We start from the raw sequence: 8,682 nt of genomic DNA on the forward strand, positions 1-8,682 counted from the left end.
TGGTAAGGGGGAATTGGCCAGACATTGAAAAGGGAGAAGAAATATGTGGATGAAACAGAGCTCTTAAGTAACAAAATAGTTACTCATCATGCCTTAGGACTTCATCACATGCAGTCCCTCTCCATTTTAATCACTTCTAAAACAGTTCTCTGATGAAGCATCATGGAGCCCATCAAACAATGCAAACAGACTTTTGACTGTCAGTCTGTGATGTTTCATCAGGAACTCTTTCAGAAGGGTTAAGAAATGGGGAGGGGTGACTGGGAAAAATCATCTTCTGAGCTCATGGTTTATATGGAAATGGGAGAAAGAGGGGGAAAACATGTGGAATGAGATCTATCAAATTTGCCCATGTTGATGTGGAGTAAGGGATGTTCTATGGGCAGTCTCCTACCAAGCATTGACATTTCTCTCTCAGAATCCTGCTTCATGGGGCTGGCATGATAATTTATTTTCAATAAATTAAACATTAGGAACACCACAATTTCACAATATCACCACTTTGTTTTTCCTGTCATATCTCCTTCATAGTAATCTTGGCTTTCAAAATTGCACTATTGCTAGCTTTTTAACTTTGTTTTTCTTTTTTTAAAAACCAACTACAGTAAGTTCTAATGCCTAGTAGGTTTCAGACTTCCATGACTGAGAATATTGAGATTGCGAGGGGAAGGAGAGGAGCCCAGAGAAGGAGTATCTGCCTTAAGAATAATGTCTTGTGTCTATAGATGGTTGAGTTAGAGGTGGGAAGAGATGATTGATTCTGTGTGGTGGGGGCAAGTAAATTCTTCATCTTCTTTAAAGATGGAATTATTGCACTCTAGCCCTGGAACACCGTTTCACCCAATACCACACTAGAGTCCAATAATTTAATAAAATAGTGTTTATTTTAAAAAGCATATAAAAAGGGAAAAGGGCAAATCCAACAGACTCAGTAATATATAAAATGCAATTCTCAAAAGAAGCCAGAGTTCAATAGCAGTAATCCAAAAATGCCAGGCAGAACACCAAGGAAATCCAAAAGCACAGCATTAATCCAAAGGTATATCCATGAATATGAAAACAGAAACCAAAATTTCCAATGAAACACAGGGTTACACGGAAACATGAAACAGGAATCTTGACAATACATGAACTTGAGATCATAAACAGGACACTAATCTCTTTTAGCAACATTGTCTCCTCTAAAATGCCTGCAAGTAAGCCACTTAATTTAAGCACTCCAAACCACCCATGACATCATGTCTCACACATCTGGATCTTTGGGCCTTATCTCGAAGCCTTTGAGAAAATCTTGTTTGTCAGCTTTTCACAAAACCCATTGGGTTCTCAGGTCTAATGTATTCTTCCTTGAAATTCCTCATCTTCCCAAAGCCTTTTCTCAAGAGAACTAGAACTTTCATCTTCCTCTGTTGCCTGGGAATGAGCTGAAGAATCCAACACATCAACCTCATCTGCCTGCAATTCAGACTCTTCACTTTGAAACCCATAATCCCTGGCCGACTCATCCTCTGAACATTCAGAAAAATCCTCTGATGATTGCCAGGCTGCCCCAGCAATCCCATGCAAAGAAGATTATTCTACATGACATGCAAAGAAGATGATTTCCCCCATTTCCCCCTATTTCCACTACCTCAGTCTGATGAAGTCCTCAGAGCAGGATTATGACAGTGCCCCAAAGATTATGCTTGTGGTGTGGCTTCAAGTAATTTCTGATCTGTGGCCACCCAAAGATGAGCCTATCACAGGATTTTCTTGGCAAGATCTGTTTAGAAAGGGTTTTCCAGTGCATTCCTCAGAGGCTGAGTGGGTTTCATGACTCTGAGAGGATTCAACACTACACAACACTGACTCCCAGGCCAAAGATATATTTTAAAAAACACAACAACATTGTAAATTCAGAATGTAAGTCTTTTAATTTCCTTTAAATGTTATTTTATGGGGCTGAGGGTTGTTTTTTTTACATTTTGCACAAACATTTCAAAGCTTTATGCTCCTCAGTTATAAAGCTTTTCCACCAAATAGTAACCAAGGTGGGAGTAACATAATAATGTAAACAGCTTCATAGAAAGTGTTTTTGTGATGTTAATAGCAATAAATGATTTGCAACATGGGAGAGATTCTGAGTTACATAATGGATTTTTTATTTTGTGGAAAAATAAACTTTCTTGTGCTCTGTCAATAAGAAACTGGAAGTATTAAATGTATGATTTCCATGCTACATGTAACAACTCCCCCAAGTGAGGGCTTGATTTTTCATCCTTAGAGTAGCTTGGGTTTTCACTTTCCCTCTTGGCTATCTTCCAGATTTCAGCTCTTTAGAGAACTCCTAGCACATTGCATCCGTCTAGAGAACCAAATGCTACAAAGCAAAAGGTAAATATACAAAACATTTTAGCCATAGGTGCTAATGCTGAGCTATTGTAGATTGCTAATACAGTTAGTGGAGATATGCCTGGATGCCAGCATCAAAGATCTTAAACTGGGGAGGCATGACAGACTATAGCATGATCACATATGGAAATGATAATGTATGCAGAACTAATTGAAACAAAATACTAAATGGTCCAAAAGAAACACAAGTGATCAGTCTGCAAAAGGATGATTTCTGCAACTTAATTATGATGTCTGCTAACTTTAAAATGTCTTTAAAGGAACCAATCCGATGCCTTTCAGATATCTGGAAATACAAATATGAACAGTTAAAGGTGAGGATCCAAAAGTATTTTTTCTAAGCTCTGATGACTCCCTCTACCTGTTTACTTACATGTTTTGCCTACACCGGTGGTTTAAACAAAACTTTTTTTAAAAAAAATCATAAAAAACTATGCAGAAAAGGTACACAAAGTTAGAACAGCATTATTTTTAACATTTGGTAGTTGGAGGCATAGAGCAGCAAGATCTCCGATGCTTCATCCCAAAATAGGAGCGGCACTCACAGTGGTCTACAATTTACATCTGCAAAGCAAAGGGAATCTTTCCCAAACTCCTCAGGCCATCCAAACCAGGGAATGTCATGATGTTCTGGCCATAGTAGGACTTGCTATTGTGGGGCTACACTGAGAGTTCCTAGTTTTTTATTCAATTCCATGATAGCACAAGAGATCTATGCCAAACAAAGGCCTTCGGTTCTCAGGAAGTTCCTTCCAGAGTTCTCATCCAATTTGTTAAACTGGAATGAGGAAAGTTCCACTGGCCCAAATGATCAAGAATTCAGATCTGAAATAGAATCAGAGTACTTATGAGTGATGAATTCTCCCATTCTTCAATTAAAACAAAGGAAATCGTTTGGGAAAACAATTCTCTCCCTTGTCAGTGTAATATAGCCTTGTTATGTACCCATCAGAAATTAGAACTGAGTATATCCAGTAGGTATGAATCTGAGCCACAATGTTAATAGTAACATCAGACAGTTATGCCTGGGCCCAAGCACCTACTGTCATTATTACTATTTATAACCTGTTGTAAAAGCACCTCTCTTCATCACAAACAGGCAGGTGGAAAATCTCTGTTTCAAGAGCCCAACCACTGCCACCATTAAATGTATCACCCACACAGCCCAAAGCTCTTCACATTTAGGCTGAGGGAATCTTTTTCTTAATATCCCACACCTTTGCCAACATTAAACATGGGGCCTCTCAAATCCCACTATGACAGGGGGTGATCCTTATTTCAGGATCCCAGCCACTGCCAGCAATAAACACATGAGCACGTACGAGCGCGTGTATGAGGTGATATGACACCGAGGGGAGGAATATGAGACAAATCTTTACTCACTCTATGTAGAGCAAAACAAAGAAATGTTTATTTATAGATTCTTTAGAACAATAAGCATAATTTGTTACAAAGGTTTCTTTCTTCAGTTTCTCTTATATATGATAGATAATATTTTTCACTTTTCAACATCAATAACTTGGCTGAAACTTTGTCTCAACAGTTTCTTTTACTTTTCCTTCAGCAACACCCAACTGAGAACCAGGACCTAAGCTAGTCCTTTTATGCTTCCATACAACATCTGTAGCTGCACACTTAAATGCATATCATCTTTCCCCCTTGCACATAGACTAGAAACTGAACCGAACACACAGAAGTCTTTCCTCTAGCTTCCCTAGCTAGAAACAAGAACCTAAATGAACTCTTTTTAAAAACATTACCTCCTTTTTCTTCCAGCTAGCTCCTCCCCTGTCTCGCTAGCCTCCAAATAGTTACATTTCTACCGAAGCAGCTACGTTACCATGGCGACACACAGCCAATCAGAAGTAGCTAATTCCTGTCTACCTTTACCATCAAACCAGCATTAAATAACATTGACAAAATTCCCCAATAAAATAAGGCTTTCTGTTACACCTGTCTCTATAGGAGTATTAAGAATCAAGCCTAAATACCATAAAGTCACAAGTTTCTGTCTGATCTTGAAAACCTGTCAGGGTCAGTTCTGGTTAGTACTTGAATGGGAAACTGTCAACAAAGGAACTGGAAAACCCGCCTCAGAGTATTCATTGCCTAAAAAAGCTCAATGAAATGCATGGAGCCACTAGAAGTCAACAGGTGACTTGAAAGCACACACACACACACACACACACACTCAAGCTGGCAAATTCAGAGCAAAAAGTGAATCTACACTGTAGAATTAATGCATTTTGACTCACTTTAACTGCCCTGGCACAATACAATGGGATCATGGGGATTGTGGTTTGTTGAGGCTGTAGCACTATTTGACACAAAAAATAAAGACCTTGTAAAACATCAAGTGCTATAATTCCATAACATTGAGCCATGACAGTTAAAGTGGTTTTAAACTGCATTACTTCTACAATGTAGAACCATCCTTTATCTGTCCAACTGTTATGTAACCCCAGGAGCCCATCAGAAAACAGAGCTAAATCTGTGCAGTAGATGTGAATCTGAAGTAAGTGGCTGGATGTTTGAACTCATATTTGACTTTGAAAGATTTCAGGTTAAGAAGGGCTGGTTTTTCTGGGAATGCATAGAGTTTAGTTCAGTGTGTGTGGCAGGGAGTGATGTATGGATATTTTGAATGTCAGCTCTCAACAGCCTTAGCCAGCATGGTCAATGGTAAATTATCTTAATGGTTCTACTCTGAAACATCTGATGGGTAAAGTTCCATCTCTCAACTCTCAGCCAGTCCTTGCTTTTCTTATGCTATGATATCCTGGGTTTTCTGTTATTAAACAATCTTTGTTCTATAGCAACTTGCATTTTCTATTTTACTAAAGAAACTATTAGATGCAGGAGGAGTCAGCTGGGATGATACCAATTTAATATTAGGGAAAGTGAAAGATTTAATGCACTGCATAGTGGGGGAAATTTAGTTTTGGGGGAAACAGAGTTTTTAATCTGATGTCTGACCCTATAATTAGAGATATGTGGAGCAGTTTGTTTGAGTCAGTTTTGCATGCATACAGCCTGCTTTCCGTGATTAAAAAGTAAAGAAAAAAAATTAAATTGTAAACATTTTCACATAACCTATTCATTTTTGTATTAATTAACCCATAAAATATGTATGTTGTGTTTAGTTTTCTATAAAATATGCATTTTGTATTCCTTTTTATATAGCATATGCATTTTGTTACACAGTTCCCAACAAAACATACAATTCTGTCTGGTTTATTGAGCCAAATACTGCATCTCAAACATCACAGAATCATGCAATCTAAAAATACAATCCAATCTTGATTATCGTTCCCAGAAAGTACAAATTAAATCGGACAGAACAAAATTCTCCAACATCTCCAGGACTGAGAAGAGGGGAAAATATTAAAGAAGATTCTTGTATCTTTAAAAGTTGTGTAGAACCAAATCACAAGCAACAGATACTGAAATTTCTTCTTCTATGCCACCATTAAAGGTATGGGAGCCTCTCCAGTTTTTACTCTGGCAAACCTACATTGCATACTTATTTGTCTCTCTCAGTCCTATCATTATTTGTTCATTGATTTTGAAATCCATTGTAAAAATGGTGAATTTTTCTAAAAAAGAGTAATGATCTATACAATCCTGGCAGTTATCGGTTAATACAAATGCTAATCATTACTACAAACCCTACTAATTACAAACAAAGAAGAGAATATATTTATATATGAATGTAATTCTTAGGAAATTATATATTTCATATTCAGTCCATGCACAGTTCAGAATAATGATTTGAGAACTTCTGCAGTGGAATGAGGGTTTCCAAATAAAGACTTTTAGCCAATCTGCCCATGTTGGGTCCCTGAATATTTATTTTCCCTGCAGTTGGCACCCCTTGAGGACTTGACACTCCGCATGCAATGTAATGAATATCACATCATTACTTTTTGCTGTTTCTGTCAAAAGGTGGGAGATACTGTTCTTGATCACCACCTAGAGAAAATAGTTAGAGAAACATACCCTATATACTCATGTATAAGCCTAGAAATTTAGTCAAAAATCAACCTAAAAAACTTGGATTGATCTTATTTGCAGGTCAATGTGATTACTATACCTTAAATCAAAGGCTAGTCCAACCCAGGAGAGCCTAAAAGAAGCACCAGCTCCCTCCACTCTCTTACTAGTCTTTTTGAACGTGTGGGAAAGGAAATGTTGGTGGTGGTTAGGGGAACCTGCCCCGTTGAGGTGGCACCGGCTTTTCCTCTCTCCATGGAATGATCCTAAACTTGTCCATGAATCATATCAAAATCCATAATTTTGGCCTCAAAAACCTGATCGCAATGTACACATGAGTTATATGGAAGTATTTCTATAGCAGAGAAATACATAAGGGAAGGAGGGGTCATTGATCCCTCTCATGTGTTTTCTCTGTATTACATGCCATCACTCACATACACAGACTGTATACTACTTTGATGACAAACTTGTTTTTACACACTGGACCACTCCCTTCACAGACAGTTTGGCCCTACGTGGTTCCCACTTGCCAGCATGGTAGGTAGCTCCATTAAAACCCATTCCCTGAGAAGTCTGGACCAATTTGAGAGAGTTTGTTTTCTGCCTTGTTACCATGGTGATTAATGTAGTGTTACATGATATGATAGCCCTATTAAATACCTACACTTGGGAGCCATTTTCACCAGCCACAAGATCCGCAACGCTTCTCTTAAAAGTCTCACTGCTTCTGCTTTGCATTTGCTTTCTTAACTCAGATACACACACAGAGGACTTACTGGGAGGCCTTTAATACATCTCAATTGTTCTAGTGTTCCTTTTCACAGTGAGCCCATCCTTGCAGTAGCTTCATTATGTGTGTCCCAAAGTACAGGTCAGATTATACACAATGTATTTCTAGGAACTTCTCAGCTATCATTATTACTTTAGTGATAGGTGTTGGAACTCCTCCAATTTTTATTAGGACTGAAATACACTGTGAAGGGGATTTGATCTATAGGACTATAGGACTCTCCACTCGTGAGATATTTCAGTCATCAGCTCCACAGTCAATATGGCCAATGGTCAGGACTTGTGGGAGCTGCAACCCAAAATACAGGAAAGACTGTGCTATAAACCCTTCTTGCTCTTATTATGATTCTGAGGGAATCTTTTGTGCACACATACACAAAATTCTGTCTAAGCCGAAGCTCTGAACCAGAGAAACTGCATCTATAGTGTGTTGCACTTGTCTAGACAATGAGTTACAAGTGCATGAGTCAGAGTGTCTGAGATATTTTTGTGCATCAAATGATCCAAGTTGCGTTTTAACCAAAGGTAGATAGACTTTGCTCAACAAGATCAATTGGAGTACAAATGTCCTCACCTGAAAAGTTGAGATTAGAGCAAAAATACAGGGCAAGCTAGAAATATATACAATTCAGGAAAGATACTGACAAGCTGAAAAGTGTCCAGGGTGAACAGAATGACCAAAGGTAAGAAGGCCATGCTCTATGAGGAGTGGCTTAGGGAGCTGGATATGTTTAGCCTGGGAAAAAGAAGGTTAATTTATTTATTTACTATATTTATACCCCACTCTTCTCACCCAGAAGGGGACTCAGAATGGCTTACAGATTATGGCAAAAATTCAATGCCGCATCATACACACAACAATGAATATAATATCAAATTATAAAGCAATTAAAACATATAAACAGTTAAAACATATAAATACATAAAGCAGATTTAAAACCTACATAGTGCCGAGTCTTTATTTTCCATACTCCTTGAATTTCCCATAGTCATTATTCAAGCTGCCAGATTGAGGTCGAATTCCATATTACACTACTCTCGGAATGCCTGTGTACAAAGCCAGGTTTTTAGCTTTTTCCTGAAGACCAGGAGGAATGGGGTCAGTCTGATGTCACTGGGGAGGGAGTTAAGAGGGGACATAATAGCCATGTTTAAATATTTGAAGGGATATCGTATTGAAGATGGAGCCAACTTGTTTTCTGCTGCTCTAGGAACTAGGATACAGAGCAATTAATTCAATTGCAAAAAAGGTGACTTCACCTAAACAATAGGAAACCTTCTGGATATTAAAAGTTGTCCCACACTGGGACACACTGTCTTCTTTGGAGGCTTTTAAACAGAGACTGGTCATTTCTCAGGAATGCTTTGGTAGTATATCTCTGCATAGCAAATGGAAATGGACTGGATGGCTCTTGTGGTATCTTCCAACTGTATAAACCTGTGATTCTACTACCCTGCTAATGTCTCCTAAAAAGTTATTCACTCTTCATAGTATTACAGGGTTGG

The 8,682-nt window shown here is 38.3% G+C and overlaps 1 long non-coding RNA gene across 1 annotated transcript; it reads left to right on the forward strand.

Moving 5' to 3' along the window:
- Positions 1-2,303: 2,303 nt before the first annotated feature.
- On the forward strand, positions 2,304-6,324 carry LOC103279553 (uncharacterized). Its single transcript, XR_506871.3, has 3 exons — positions 2,304-2,373; positions 2,652-2,705; positions 5,708-6,324. It is a non-coding gene; the product is annotated as an uncharacterized LOC103279553 (long non-coding RNA).
- Positions 6,325-8,682: the final 2,358 nt, after the last annotated feature.

This window comes from Anolis carolinensis, chromosome 1, assembly GCF_035594765.1.
Source record: "Anolis carolinensis isolate JA03-04 chromosome 1, rAnoCar3.1.pri, whole genome shotgun sequence".
NCBI lineage: Eukaryota > Metazoa > Chordata > Lepidosauria > Squamata > Dactyloidae > Anolis > Anolis carolinensis.